Source organism: Apium graveolens, chromosome 4 (assembly GCF_009905375.1).
Source record: "Apium graveolens cultivar Ventura chromosome 4, ASM990537v1, whole genome shotgun sequence".
In the NCBI taxonomy this organism is placed as follows: Eukaryota; Viridiplantae; Streptophyta; class Magnoliopsida; order Apiales; family Apiaceae; genus Apium; species Apium graveolens.
In genome coordinates, this window is record NC_133650.1 from 238,950,260 (window position 1) to 238,966,465 (window position 16,206).

The 16,206-nt window shown below is 35.8% G+C and overlaps 1 non-coding gene across 1 annotated transcript; it reads right to left on the reverse strand.

Moving 5' to 3' along the window:
- Positions 1-13,097: 13,097 nt before the first annotated feature.
- LOC141722037 (small nucleolar RNA R71) lies at positions 13,098-13,204 on the reverse strand. The gene has a single exon (XR_012575072.1). It is a non-coding gene; the product is annotated as a small nucleolar RNA R71 (small nucleolar RNA).
- Between the last annotated feature and the right edge of the window lie 3,002 nt (positions 13,205-16,206).

The window sequence follows — 16,206 nt, forward strand, 5'->3', positions numbered from 1 at the left end:
TACCAGATAAAATCGGGTTTCCAACACAGATTTCACCGATGTAAATTTCGAATAATTAAAATAATTATTCGAATAATCATCACAATTTCATTCGAGTATTTCACCAATAATTCAAATAAATCAGATTATTCAATCGACATCACATAGCAGTAACAAGAGCAACAGGAAACAACGACAAGCATATACACGGGACCATATACCACGCGCCACCACCTCATCGGAAAGCAGCAAGGACGGCGGCCGAACAAGGTAAATAATAGAGCAGGAGGCAAAAACGGAGATGAGGAACACGGGCACACACATATACATACGAGTATAGACACGGACCACCGTGACCAAAAAGAAACAGACCGAAACAATAACAAGAGTGGCCGAAAAAGAAAGAAATGGCTGAAAAACAGAGGCGGCGCCGAACTCATCTGAACCCAGGAAATAAATAGGGAAGAAAAGGGATGAATGAAGGAGAGATCGAAGAAGAGAAGGGATGAAGAAGAGGATTTGAGAAACAAAAGAGAAAAGAGGACTGCGAATGGAAGTGGGGATGAAACGGGTTAAACCCGATTAATACATTTTCCCCTTTTTTATTATTATTATTATTATTATTGTTGTTGTTGTTGTTGTTGTTGTCGTGATAACCCTGAACTAAGACACCGCAATTTAAAAATTTAACGAGCATTTAACGGGTAAAATATTCCTAAAATTCACGAAAATGGTTTTAAAAATCCCGAAGTAATTAGGAGTTCATAGAATAAAATTTCCCAAATTTTTAAATCATTTCTACAGCGCACATCGGACCCGCGTTTTATAATTAAACGAACAATCGTGTAGGTAAATAAAAACCGAAAAAAATTTCCAAAATATTTTTAAAATTCTCAAAATATTTCAAACTTAATAAAATGTGAATTTCATAATTTTTGAAGAATTCAGGAATTAAATACGAATTTTACTAATAAATGCAATCAGAAAATTATATAGGGCTAAAACTGAAATAAAATTCCAAAAATAATTATTGTAATTATAAAACCATTAAAACAATTTTAGAGACAATCCACATATTTATGGAAATAAAACTGAAATAAAATCACCTTTAAATATAAAAACAAAATAACACAACTTCACAACTAATTACAAAAGTGATCCTCGAACACCAATAATCACATATAATTAATAACAAAGTAACATCCAACTAACAGAACCCGTAAACATATTTTATTTATTTAACTACTCAATAATTACACATTTAAATAATAAAAATATACGAGTCATTATAAAATCCTTTTAAAAGAATAAGGAAATAAATTTGATACCCAATAAGCAATGTCTATATATATCCTAGGTTATTTAAGCTATAAGAAAGAGATAAAATATGTTAATTAACATAGATTATTGTATACATGTTTGTGATCTTGTAGTACACCAGTTGCCTAAACAGCTAAGTATCCAAAATGTTTTATATTCAAGCACCACAAGAATGCCTTAAATCCTCTGTAACTTACATTATATGGAGCATATAATTCATTTTCCAAAATACATTGTAGGATTAACATAAAAAATCATATTTAACTAAAAACATACACCCTTTCAGCACAACAAACATAGTTATTAGAGAACATCAATAGTTAATTGAAGGTCCATTGTGAAGGATTTTATACTTTCCTGTTGTTCGCAAAGCACATTTTGAATGTACATTCCTTTAATCTAGACAAAAACTTTTTTCCAATGATCCAAATATTATAGAGAATCAGAATTATTTATATAACTATTTGATAAGCATTAGACAACATAGAGCTCATGCATGTTAAAAACTGCTTTATTAATTTGCTAAAACATGATTTAAATATTAGGAAATAACAGCTAGCTAAAAACCAGGAAAGAACTAAGCTAATTTCCTAAACAGACTCCAACACTAAAATTATTCATGTTCCCATAAAAACTCCACGACTTGCACGACCAAATCAACCAAGACTAAATCAAACACTGATGACTGACTCATACATACTACAGAAATAAAATAAACAAAATATGACAAGTTTTAGATTAAATAGCCAACAATCTCCCTCGTAATCTCAAACTTGTCTGCACAGGTCCTTCACTCCTAAAAGCTTTCGCATTTTCTTGAACTTAATTGTAGTCAGGGACTTTGTTAAAACATCTGCACGCTGTCTATCACTGCAAATATGCTTTATCAATATTTCTCCATGTTCCACACATTCGCGTATAAAGTGATATCACACGTCAATGTGCTTGTTTCTACCATGAAACACTGGATTTCTTGCCAAATCTATGGCTGCCTTATTATCTATAAATAATGTCACTGGACCAACATACTCGACTGTGATTTGACTCAAAATATTGTGTAACCATATGGCTTGACATGCAGCAGCGTTGGCAGCCATGAACTATGCTTCACACAATGATAAAGTAACACACTTTTATTTCTGCGAGACCCACATAATCAAGCTCTCATTGAGATAAAAAAAACCATTCCACTAGTGCTTTTCCTATCGTCAAGATGACCAGCTAAGTCACTGTCAGAGTAACCAGTCAAGACATTGTTTCTACTCTCAACTGTGTACACCAATCCATACTCCAAAGTCCCTTTGACGTACCTCAATATTCATTTTGCAGAATTTAAATGCATTACCGTTGGCCGCTCCATGTACCTACTCATGACCCCAACTGGATAGGCTATATCCGGACCTGTGTAAACCAAATATCTGAGGCCTCCAACCATGTTCATGAATTCAGTGGTGTCAAATGGTTTCCCTCCTTCATCTTTAGTAATTAATTCTTTAGGATCCATGGGATATTTTGTCGGATTACACTCTCCAAGATCTGCCTTTTCAAGGATCTTCTTCACATATCCACTCTGTTTAAGCTCGATATATCCCTGACCTTGTTGCACTTCAATGCCCAGATAGTAACTTAATCTCCCTAAGTCACTCATCCCAAATTCATAGCTCATCTGTTTTTTAAATGATTCAATGATTGACACATTAGACCATGTTACTAGGAGGTCATCCACATAAACAGCTACAATCAAGTTCTTTTCTCCTTCTTGTCTTGTGTAAACACCATACTCAGAGGGGCACCTTTTGAAACCCATTTTCTCAAGACTTTTATTGACCTTGGTATACCATACTCGCGGTGCCTTTCGAAGGCCACACAATTCCTTATACAGCTTATACACCAGTTGTTCTCTCCCTTTCTTTACAAAACCTTCAGGTTGCACAACATAGATTTTTCATTAATTTCACCATTCAAAAACGCAGTTTTGACATCCAGATGGTAAACCACCCAATTATTCTTTGCAGAGAGTGCCAACAAAAGTCTAACAGTTTCAAGGCGTGTTACTGGGGTGAAAACTTCATCGAAATCCACTCCTTGTTCTTAAACATACCCCTTCGCGACTAGCCTCGCTTTATACTTCACAATTTTTCCCTCTGCATTTTTCTTCAATTTGAATATCCATTTTAACCCAATTACTTTATGCCCAATATGTAGTTCTTGTAAACTCCATGTACTAATTTTTTCAATCGATTCCATTTTTCTTGACATCGCTTGCTTCCAGTTTTGATCCTTCACGGCTTGTTTATATGATACTAGCTCTTCGATCCCTATTAACATCAGCTCCTTGTCTAATTCCACTTCCTCAGTATCTCTATAAATGTCATTAATCAATCTGACTCTCTTAGGCTCACTGATATCATCATAGTTGTCCGGGTTCAACTGTAGAAGTGGGTGTGCCTGATGCTGATCCTTGTTCATCATTTTCAAAACCTGACTGAGCACTCCTTGGACTAATATGTGTATTATCTTCTCCTTGAGTCTGATGTATGCTGACAACTGTGAACGTACCCATTTGAGTTGAATCATTTTATCTTTTCAATGGCCATGTCTTGTTTTCTTCAAATATTACGTCTCCGCTAACATAAATTTTATTCTCTTCAAAATCAAACAGTCGATATGCCTCATCCCAGCCTCCTTTACAAGGTTGATTATAGTCTTGTTACGATCATCTAATTTCCGCGTTTGAACCCCATGTACCTTCATGTGAGCTAGACAACCAAATACCCGCAAGTGACCACTCTGCGGCTTCTATCCAGTCCAAGCTTCATATGATGTCATCCCGATAAAGCATGCGTTGGTAATCTGTTTAGAATATATACCGAATGCCTCACTACTTCTCCCCAAAACTCCAAAGGCAGTTGCATCTCCTTGAGATAGCTAATTTCCATCTCAGTCATTGTTCGGTTTTTACGTTCCACTACTCCGTTTTGTTGGGGCGTGTATGGAGCAGTGCAATGCCTTATTATACCTGTGTCCTAAAAATAATAAATAAAGTAAACTCTCCACCCCTATTGGTTCGAAATAACCTTATTTTCTTCTCTGGTATCTTTTGAACATACTGAATGCTTCAATCTTACACTTCAAAAAGTATACCCACATAGCCCTACTATAATCATCCATCATCCACTATAAGAAACAGGTCAAAAGATATCGGTTATAAACCGATGTTAAAAGTTTTTAAAAGCGATGTATTTGCATGTGTAGAGAAAGGTCCAGAGTTTTAGACATCGATTTTAGACCGATGTCTAAGATACCAGTAGATAATAGTTCTAACTTAGAAAATGATGTCTTTTTCTAATATATTACATTTTAACACATGATCATGAGCTCAATTATAGTTTATCTTTTAATTTCTATCAATTTAAGCATGTGACACACAAAGGAAAAAAAAGACAAAGACAACGTTTATGAAAATTAGGACGTTGTAAATAAGTACTTTTAACATCGGTTATTTTATGAATTGATGTAAATTATAATATTAGACATCAGCTATGTAAGCTTGTATTTAAGATAACTTTTAAACTATTGTTAAAGATGTAATTTAAAATCGGTTATCTTAAACTAAACTAATTTTTTGTTCATAAGAGACATTAGTTACTATGTAATAAGATGATGTCAAACCTCCATAGGACATCAATTATTTGTTAGGTTTGATTGGTATATGATAAGTGGAGTTTATATCTACTTGGAACGCTTCATTACAAGCTTAAGTTGGTGTTTTGGACTAAAGTTATTGGTATTTTTTATGTGTTTTTGTGTTTTTGCATTATAGGGATTAGTTGGATGAATAAATGAGCTTTTCAAGGAAATATGCTGAAAGGAGGTCAGAATCTGAAGACAAGACCATTCTCATGTTGAAGAGCATCTCGATAACTTCACGTGGACTATTGGACCATCCAATTCTGACGAGCGGAACTCAATCTACAGCAAAAATAAGAAAAGGAAGAAAAATCAAGAGGCTTAGGGCGCACGCGCGGGAGAGCGGGGCGGCCGCGCCAGAGGAGCAAAGAATGCGCGTGCCCGCATGGGAGAGCGGGGCGGCTGTGCTAGAATTGCAGAAATCACGCGCGCCCGTGCAGAGGTTGGGGCGGTCGCGCCAGGTCGTTTGCCCAGAATCCTGATTTGATTGGAATTCAAAGAATTTGAAGCCTAGGTTGTGGCGTCCTCCAAACCCGGGTCAGAAGTTTGGGGTCCACACACACACACCTTAATTATAACCTGCTTATAATAATAATAAAGATAATAATAATATGCAGTGACCCTACTTACCAACTACCATGGATCGCAACAGGTTAAATTATGTACACAAACCACACACACACACACTTATATTACAAACGCCCAAATCCCAATTATTCAAACTTACAACCGAATATTAAACATCATTACAAACTTTATAAACTTAAACTATCCCAAAAGCTGTCAGCTAGCTTAACTCGATCAACCTGGATCCCTAGCTCTCACACTGGATTGGGGATCCTCGCTACCAACAGGTTCCTTTTTAACTGGAAAAGAACATAAACAACATCGCATAAATGAGCTAACTAGCTCAGCAAGTCACATTGACAAGACTGAGAATAATGATCATCAAGTGAAAAGAGTTAGGGTATCAAGTGAACAATGATTAATAATTTAGAATTGGATATTATATTTTTATTTTAAAAACCAAGGTTAGGCTGCTGATCAGTCACGCACTAACCCTGAGCAAGGCACATAGCTCTGCTCTAATTACTGGATCCAAGGCATACATTGGCATAACTTGACCACCAATCTGGTCTGACCACGAATCTGGTCTGACCACGAATCTGGTCCATAATTTTATAAAACAATCTAATTCAAATATAATAATAGAATAAATAATGTAAAATAGTAAACAAAATCAGAAGCAACATTGGATGTCCAATAATGAGATGGTTTCAATCTTCACAAATGAAATGTGGCTATCAAATGGTGAAAGAAATGGATAACCAAAGAATCAAAGTTTCAAGGTTATAAGGATTTGGTCTTTCAGAGCGTAAGGTACAATGGTTTGAATATGTAAGTAATCTGATTCAGTGTTTGGTATTTAGTTTGCATGTATTTGTGGAGTAGTATTGTATACCTGTGGTTCATATTCGGGTATTCAACAATCAATGGTTCAGAAAGAATAAGGTTTACGGCTCAAAGATCAATAGTTGGAATCAAGGTTTAGGGTTTAGTGCTTCAAAGCACTTGTAATATAAAACAGGACTATCAATAATCTACAATATATCTTAAGAAAGTTCAGAACACTTGCTTGGTACTAGCTTGCTATACTTCACCAATTTCCAATCACAATCTCCTACTCCTCGACTATCTGTTTCCCTTCCCTACGCCTTGCCTCTTCTGCTCACATACCATAAGTATCTATCAATACTCAACTCATATGATTCTAGTTGGTATACACTTCTATCTACCCTTCATTTTACCCAAATCCGACTAACGGATTGAAAGTTACGCTAAAAACAAGTAAACACTGAATATATAGACCGACAGTCAAACAAACAAGTCATATATAGCACATAGCATGTCAAACAATCAATGAAATTTCATTTATAAGGAAGTCTCGGGTCATAAACAGTCTTTCGGGTATTTAATATGATTTTTAAAACATTTTTCGGAGTCAAAACGGGTCGTTGGGTAAAGTTTAAAGCAATAAACAGGGTTCGGTTGGCCACATCTGGCTTCAAAATAATTTTCTAATAATTATCGAGTCTTGAAAACAATTTAAAATAATATTTTAAAGCTCGAAACTATTTTTCGGAATTTTTAAATCATTAATAAATAATTAAATCTAATTAAATAATTAATTAAAATCAATTAATAATTAGTTAACAATTAATTAATCAATTAATCAATTAATTTTCGAATTAATTGACCAATTAACTAATTAATTATTAACTAAAATTAATTAACTAATTAATTCAAATTTATTTTTGAATTAAAAATAATTTTTGGAGTTAAAATAATAATTTTTTAGAATTTTCAGTAAATAAAAATGAATTTTTATAATTAAAATAAATAGGAAATATGATTTTTAAATAATTTATAAACAGGAATCCTATTTTTGCAAAGTTTACAAACTACAGGGACTGAACTTCATCGTTTTCAAAACAACAGGGACTAAAGTGCAATTTTGCACCCCCGTCGCCCGAAAACGCCCTGTCTCGCCGGAGACGGCGTTCCCGGAATCCCCACCACTCCACAAGCTCCAGATTTAATCTACACAACACCAGGAACACAACCATGTAATCAAATCATTCTAATAACCCCTGAGTTGGCCGGAAATTGGCCGAGAAGTTCGCCGATTTCCGGTGAACTCGACGAAAACTTCAAATGACAACTCCCTTCAAACCAGGGATCGTCTGTTAACGAGCTATACACCAATCGATTACAAATTTCAAGAGGAACAAAACCCACCTATCTAGAACATCTAATAACCCCTGGAACCAAAAGCCCTAAATTTCAATTAAGAACATTCATACGGGTTATAAACCCTAATTTCAAAATTCGAAAATCAAACTCAATTTTGAACATGTTATTGAACTCCAAATTAGTGATATGACATATCAAAATCATCAGGAAAACAAGCTCTATAACATGCAAGCATCAAATCATCCAAACAATCATCCGAACAAAAATTCATATTTTTAATCAAAATAATTCGAAAATAAATAAGAATATAGCAACTAAACCTTTGAATTTGCAGTGATATGAAGCACAGATTCTGATAGTATATTTCAAGAGCTTAGATTTGAGTACTCGAGCTTCTCCAACGGATTCCGGTAACACCTTGAAATTGAGGTTTGATTCTCGGAAGGTATTATAAATATAAGTATTTTCTTTGGAAAATTCAATAATTACTGTTTGCAAATGATTTTCGGTACGAAATAAAATACAGTAAAGACTATTTATAATTACAGAAAATTAGTATCCCATTGGATCATTCCAGATATAAAATAGTACGTTTATTTATAAAAACGGATCCAAACGGTACCGGTTTTCGGGATAATTATCTAAATCAGTATAATTTGTACAGCGGTCTTGGTCTCAGCACCTGGTTACACGTATTACGAGGTGATAATTATAATAGTTTAATAAAAAGATCCCATTTATCGAAAATACGAGTTTTATTGATTTACCGAAATAAATTTTGTATAGAAAATATTGCGCCGGGACCCGCACAGGACAAACTGTACGCCGGATCGAAAAAGTCTAAATATGGAAAATGCTCGGAATATTGCAAGTAGGTTAGGAAGGAGTTCTCAGAAGAGTTTCGGGTTATAAAAATGTAAAAATGGGTGAAGTCGGCTGGTTCCCGATTATATAAAATAGTTTATAATTACTCGGAATTTTTTTTTATAAAATCCACAAATTTCCTATAAAATCATAAATCAACATAAAAATAAATAGGAAGATATGACAATTATCTATATTTTATTTAGACATATAAAAATTAAAATACTCAATTTATATTATTTTTGAACATCCAAACACATATACCACTTAGCAAATAATTCATAGAATAAATACTGAACATGCATAATATTTATTTATTAGCAAAAATAATTACATGATATATCCCAGATATTATACAGGTCGTCCAGAAGCCAATATATATAAATAAAAAGATGTTTTTAATAACAAGGAGCCAAAGGAGAGCAATACGAAGACCTAGATAGCACAAGACGGCTACAGAGAAAAAGACTTTTGTATTCTTCAATATAGTTGATACTTTGGATGCTTGTTTTCGACTTATCTTTGGACCCTAGTACTCTTATCTTGTTTATTATCATGTTTTCATTGGAACCCATGGTGACGATGAGTTCGATTATGAACTAATCATTGTCATGGGGTTCTAACGGATTTATCTATGGATTTCAATAGTTAGTTATTTTATAATCTTTAGTGTGTGGTGGTTTATGATTTCCCAGTTTGGTTGTGGTTATTTGTTTTTGATGCGTAGCTAACATCTAAGATTGTTTGTTAATCTCTATTGAAGCGGTAGTGAATCTAGAGGTTTAGAACTTGCCATGCTAGCATATGTTTATGTATGAATTGACATGCATAATTCGTAGGTAATTTTAACCATCTTATTCATGCTTTGTAATCAGGATAGATAACTTGTTCTTAAACCATTATGTTTTAAATCTTTATAGACATATAGGGAATAAGCATAATTGGTGTATATTCAACTTCTATCTTAATTAAGGATGTTTGATAGTAGGGTATACGTATAACGAAAGTTAGTGTATACTAGTTTCGTGTTATCTGATTAGTTGTCATCACCATCACATGCTAGGGTTAAAGGCATAAACTTTGAATAAAGTATTTAATGAAGTTAGAATCCCATGTTTATTCTCATATAAGTAATCCAATCTTAATTCTCTTACTTAATGCTATTTAGTATAATCTCTTAGTTAAATCAAAACTCAATTTGTTATTTGTCTTAGCATTGAACGATAACCATACATTGTTGCATAGGTGCATAATATGAAATTAACGTAAACCAGTCCCTGTGGGAACGAACTTGATTTATATCTTATACTACTTGTGATCGTGTATGCTTGCGTGTATTTTCGCGTTAGAATTACAACGAACAATATATGAATCCTGTTCTTGCATACATATAAACCAAAACTATATAATAATAGCCAATTATATTTTCATCAACAAAATCTAATACCACCAGTTTTTTAACATCTTATACCACCAGTTTTTTAACATCCAAACATCCAATATATTAGCACCAATATACGTCCAAAAATCCACCAAAATACAAACATCTACATTATGACCATAATTACACATAATTGTCTTTTACCAAAATACAAACATCTACATTACAAACTTTAAGTCTGCAATTAGTACAAAGGCTCCAACTTCATAATTGACTTTTACTGTACAAGTGGATAATGGGAGTATGAAACCCGGTTGAGGATCGAGGGCCCATGTTAGTAATTCTTCACCACAGAAAACTCCTGGATAAAGATTCTTATAATTAAAAGATAGATTTCGAAAGCCGGCAGAAAAAAAGGGAAATAATATATGAAGACACTTAAAATTCATCAAGTACATTCCTCGCAATTATATCTAGGAAATTCTAAAATTTTTAACAGGAATGAGCTACAGAGAGTAGAAAAACATACATTAATACTTTTATATCTTACACTTACCTACACAGGTAATATTGTTAATATAAAAATAATTTAGAGATGGAATGCAAATTTAGCTAAGAAAAGACCTGAAGAGGCTCATTCTCATCACTTGTCCCAAACGTCTCAGTCACCAGGAGTCGGCGTTCACTAGGATCATCAAAAGTCAAACACTTTTCAGCAACATTATCCTACTGCAATTTGAACCATGGGTATGTTCTCTAGTGCTCCCAACAATGGGTGGGGATCCAGATCATTTAGCTCTGTTTGGTGACCAATTTTGTTTTCATTCCCCCACGAAAAAGTATAAACCCTTCCTTCTCTTGATAAGACGGCAGTAAAGAAATTTCCAATTGCGGCTTGCACCACAAATATATTTTTCAATGAGTCAACAAGTTGTGGGGTATTTACTACATTAATTCCCTGAGCCCCATACTCGACTTCTGTTGAGTGGTATTTATGACACTTTATAACGCTCTGTAAAGCTTTGAATTAGTGTTTTGTACTCAAGTTGTTAGTGTTTTTAATGTGTTTTTATAGTTTTTTTTTGCATTTCAGGCATTTACCAGGTAGTCAGGTGAATTAGCATAGTTTTAGTGCTAATTTGGTGTTAAGGTGGTGCCTGAATAAAAGCTCGTGAAAGACCAGCTCAAATCAGCAAGAAAAGAAGAAGTCGATATTTTTTCCAAAGAGACGGCGCGCCAGCGCTGTAATAGCGCGCGACCGCACCACGAAGGCAGAATGTCAGCGCGCCCGCACTGAAGAAGCGCGCGGCCGTGCCAGGTCGAGAAAATAAAATCATGATTCTCATGGAATTTTAATCCAGAAGACTTCTACTTTGCATGGGTTGCTATATATACATAACTTATGCTCGTTTTTCAAAGGAGACGTACCAGAGCTTAAGGAGAAGGCATAAGAAGACCATAGAGCACAATTCAACCAAGGCGAAGAAGATCTAGTTTATTCTTGTGATTCTTTGTTTTAAGTTGTAACTTTGGATGCTAGTTTTCTTATTCTTGAACCTATACTCTTGTTTCGTACTTGGTTTTATTAAGTATAAAGACTACGTTTATTATACCATGCTTTCATCAGAACCCACGTTGATGATGAGTCTGATTATGGGCTAATCATTATTGTGGGGTTCTAACGGATTTGTTTATAGATTTCTTTAGTTAATTTGTTTTGATGCCTTAGTGTGTGGTGATTTTATGATAACCTAGTATTGGTTGTGCTTATTCGTCTTATGAGTGTCGCGAACTTATAAGATAGTGTGTTAATCTTTAATGAAGCGAAAATGAATTTAAGGGTTTAGAACTTGTCATACTAGCATAGGTTAATGTATGTGATATGCATGATTCCTAGGTAATTTTATCCATCTTACTTGCCCTATGTAATCACGAGAGATAACTTGTGCATTAAACCGTTATGTTGTCAAATTCTATAGACATATAGGGTCTCTATATAATTGGTGACTATTCAGATTCTATCTCTTTTGTGGATGTCTGGTAGTAAGGTATTCGTACAACAAAAGTTGGCATTTATCAGTTTCGTGTTATCTGATTAGTCTCATCACCATTACATGTTAAGGTTAAGAATGAAAAGGCTATCGAATGCAGTATTTAATGAAGTTACAATCCTATGTTTATGTCATATATTATTCAACTCTTTAATCCCTTAGTTTATGTTCTTTAGTAAAATCTCTTAATTAACGTAGTATAAACAACCTCAATTTGTTATTCGTCTTAGCATTGGATAATAACCATAACATCGTTGCATAGATACATAGATTGAAATTAACATAAACCAGTCCCTGTGGGAATGAATAGAAATTATTCTATATTACTTGCGATCGCGTATGCTTGCGTGAATTTTAGCGCGTGCTTAGCGATTAACAAGTTTTTGGCGCCGCTGCCAGGGACTCGGTGTTAATTTTTAGTTTATGTGTTTTTCGTTAGTGTTCGTTTAAGTTCAGTGACTCGGACATTGTTACTTAATTTTTTTCCTTGACTTGTTTCAGGTACTCTAGCGAGCATGTATGCATACACGTTCTCGGTCTCGTAAGAGAACACTGGATAAAGCTGAGGAAGAAGTAGTAGTAGCTAAGGAAGTTTTCGAAGAAGTTCTTACAGAGGAGAAAGTTGAAGGAGAAATCTTAGTTGAGAAAGAAGATAAAGTTCTTGTTGCATTGGGTGAACCAGAAGCGAATCCAAAGGCTTTGATGGACTATTCTCAACCAAAGATCAATGATAACCACTCTGGCATTGTCAGTCCAACCATCACGACTAACTCTTTTGAAATCAAGGCTATTATGATTCAGATGATACATAATTCAGTTCAGTTTTGGGGTTCTCCTATAGAATATCCCAACATGCACATCAGAGATTTCATCGAGATCTGCGACACCTTCAAGTTCAATGGAGTGTCTGAAGATGTTATAAAACTAAGTCTCTTCCCATTCTCTCTGAGGGATAAAGCTAAGAGTTGGTTATATTTTTACCACCAGGCTCTATCACTAAATGGGAAGATTTGGCTCAGAAGTTTCTTACTAAATTCTTTCATATGGCAAAGACTGCCACAATCAGGAACGCTCTTACTTAATTTGTGTAGGAGTCTGGAGAGTCTTTGTGTGAGGTTTGGGAGCGATACAAGGAGATGTTTAGGAAGTGTCCTCACCATGGGATGCCCGACTGGATGATCATTAACTGCTTCTATAATGGATTGGGTGCTACTTCGAGACATATGCTTGATGCAGCATCAGGAGGAGCCTTGTGGGCTAAAAGCTACGATGAAGCTTATGAATTAATTGAACTGATGGCTGCTAATGAATACCAGAATCCTACTTAACGACTAACTCAGGGTAAGGTAGCAGGAATTCTGGAGCTGGATGCAGCTACTGCTATAGCTGCTCAACTAAAGGCTTTGACAATGAAGGTGGATTCTTTGGCTAATTATGGAGTTAATCAAATCACTAGTGTCTGTGAGCTTTATGATAGTGCCCATGAGACTGATCAATGTGCTATCTCTAGTGAATCAGCTCAGTTCGTGTGCAACTTTCAGAGGTCGTAGCAACCTATGACAGCCACCTATCATCCTAACAACCGCAATCATCCGAACTTTAGCTGGAGAAACACTCAGAATGCGGTTGAGCAGCCTTATCAGCAGTATCCAGCCAAGCAGTACAATCCCCTGGTTTTCAACAACCGTAATATGCACCAAGGAAACAACTCCAGCTGCAACAGTCTAATGAAAAATCTGAATTGGAAGAGTTGAGGCTCATGTACAAGAGCCAAGCGGTGTCTATCAAAACCTTGGAAAATCAAATTGGACAAATTGCCAGTGCCTTGCTGAATCATCAACCTGGTACACTTCCTAGTGACACTGAAGTACCAGGATAGAGGGAAGCTAAGGAGCCGGTAAAGGCAATTACATTAAGGTCTGGGAAGGTTACAAACCCCGAACACTCTCAAGTTTCAAATGAAGAAGCTGTAGCTGAGGAAGAAGTGCAGAAGGAAGCTGAAGTGGAGCCAAGAAAGACTACTGTTGAACACACTCATCCTGAGGTTAATACAGGGGAGAAACAGATCTATCATCCACCCCATTTCCTAAAAGGCTGCAGAAGAAGAAGCTGGATAAGTAGTTTGAGAAGTTTCTGGAGGTGTTCAAGAAACTTCACATCAACATACCTTTCGCTGAAGCTCTTGAACAGATACATAGTTATGTTAAGTTTATGAAAGGTATTCACTCTCGAAAGGTGAAGCTTGATGACTTAGAGACAGTTGCTCTCACGGAAGAGTGCAGCATTGTGTTGCAGCAAAAGTTACCTCTGAAGCTTAAAGATCCTGGAAGCTTCACTATCCCTTGCACTATTGGAAAGGTATCGTTTGACAAATGCTTGTGTGACTTGGGAGCTAGCATCAATTTGATGCCTTTTTTAATCTTCAAGAAGTTGGACTTACCTGATCCAAAGCCTACTTACATGACCTTATAGCTGGTTGATCTTTCTATTACTTATCCACGAGGAATTGTTGAGGATGTGTTGGTCAAGGTTAATAATCTCATCTTTCCGGTTGATTTTGTAATTCTTCATTTCGAGGAGGATAAGAAGATTCCCATAATCTTGGGAAGACCATTCTTGGCTACTGGCCGAACCTTGATAGATGTTCAGAAGGGTGAGCTCACCATGCGAGTGTTAGATCAGGATGTAACTTTTAATGTGTTCAATGCCATGAAATTCCCTACAGAAAATGAGGAGTGCTTAAAGGCGGAGTTGGTCGATTCTGTGGTTACTTCAGAACTTGATCAATTGCTAAGTTCCAACGCCTTAAAAAGGCCTTGTTGGGAAATACTAATAGCGAAGATGATGAAGGTGATGAGCAGTTGCAATATCTGAATGCTTCTCCCTGGAAAAGGAAGATGGATATGCCTTTTGAATCTCTTGGAATGGATGAGCTGAACAAATCTCCCAAACGCCTCAAGCCATCTATTGAGGAAGCTCATGTACTTGAGCTTAAACCATTACCTGAACACTTAAGGTATACTTTTTTAGGTGATGCATCTACTTTGCCTGTTATTATTGCATCTGACCTTTTAGGTAGTGATGAGGAGAAACTCTTGAGAATTCTGAGAGAATTTTAATCGGCAATTGGATGGACGATAGCAGATATTAAGGGAATTAGCCCTTCTTATTGTATGCATAAAATTCTGCTAGAGAAAGGTAGCAAGCCTACTTTTGAGCAACAAAGAAGGCTAAATCCTATCATGAAAGAAGTTGTGAAGAAGGAAATTCTTAAGTTGCTGGATGCAGAGATCATCTATCCCATTTCTGACAGTTCTTGGGTGAGTCCAATTCAGTGTATATCAAAGAAAGGAGGTATCATCGTTGTTGCTAATGAGAAGAATGAGCTCATTCCTACTCGAATAGTCACGACGTGGAGAGTTTGCATGGATTACAGGAAGCTGAATAAGGCCACAAGAAAGGATCACCTCTCTCTTCCGTTTATTAATCGGATGCTTGACATATTGGTTGTGCATGATTACTACTGTCTTCTGGATGGCTATTCGGGATATAATCAGATTTGCATTGCTCCGAAAGATCAGGAAAAGACTACTTTCACTTGTCCATTTGTTACTTTTGCCTTTAGAAGAGTTTCCTTTGGGTTGTGTGGGGCACCAACCATATTTCAGAGATGCATGATGGCTATTTTCTCTGACATGATTGGGCAGAATGTCGAGGTATTCATGGACGACTTCTCTGTGTTTGGTGATTCATTTGATGAGTGCTGCAGAATCTTGGCGACGTTCTTAAAAGGTGTGTTGAGACCAATTTGGTTCTCAACTGGAAAAAATGTCACTTTATGGTAGGACAGGGCATTATACTTGGTAATAAGGTCTCTAGTAAGGGTCTTGAGGTGGACAAAGCCAAGGTGGGGGTCATTAAAAATCTTCCTCCACCAATTTCTATCAAAGGAGTTCGCAGCTCCCTTGGTCATGTGGGTTTCTATAGGCGGTTCATCAAATAATTTTCAAAAATCTCTAAACCTTTGTGCAATCTTTTAGAGAAGGATGTCTCGTTCAAGTTTGATGATGAGTGCCTAGCTGCGTTTGAGTTCTTGAAGAAGAGTTTAATCACGGCACCTGTCATAACTGCACCTGATTGGAATGAACCTTTTGAGATGATGTGCGA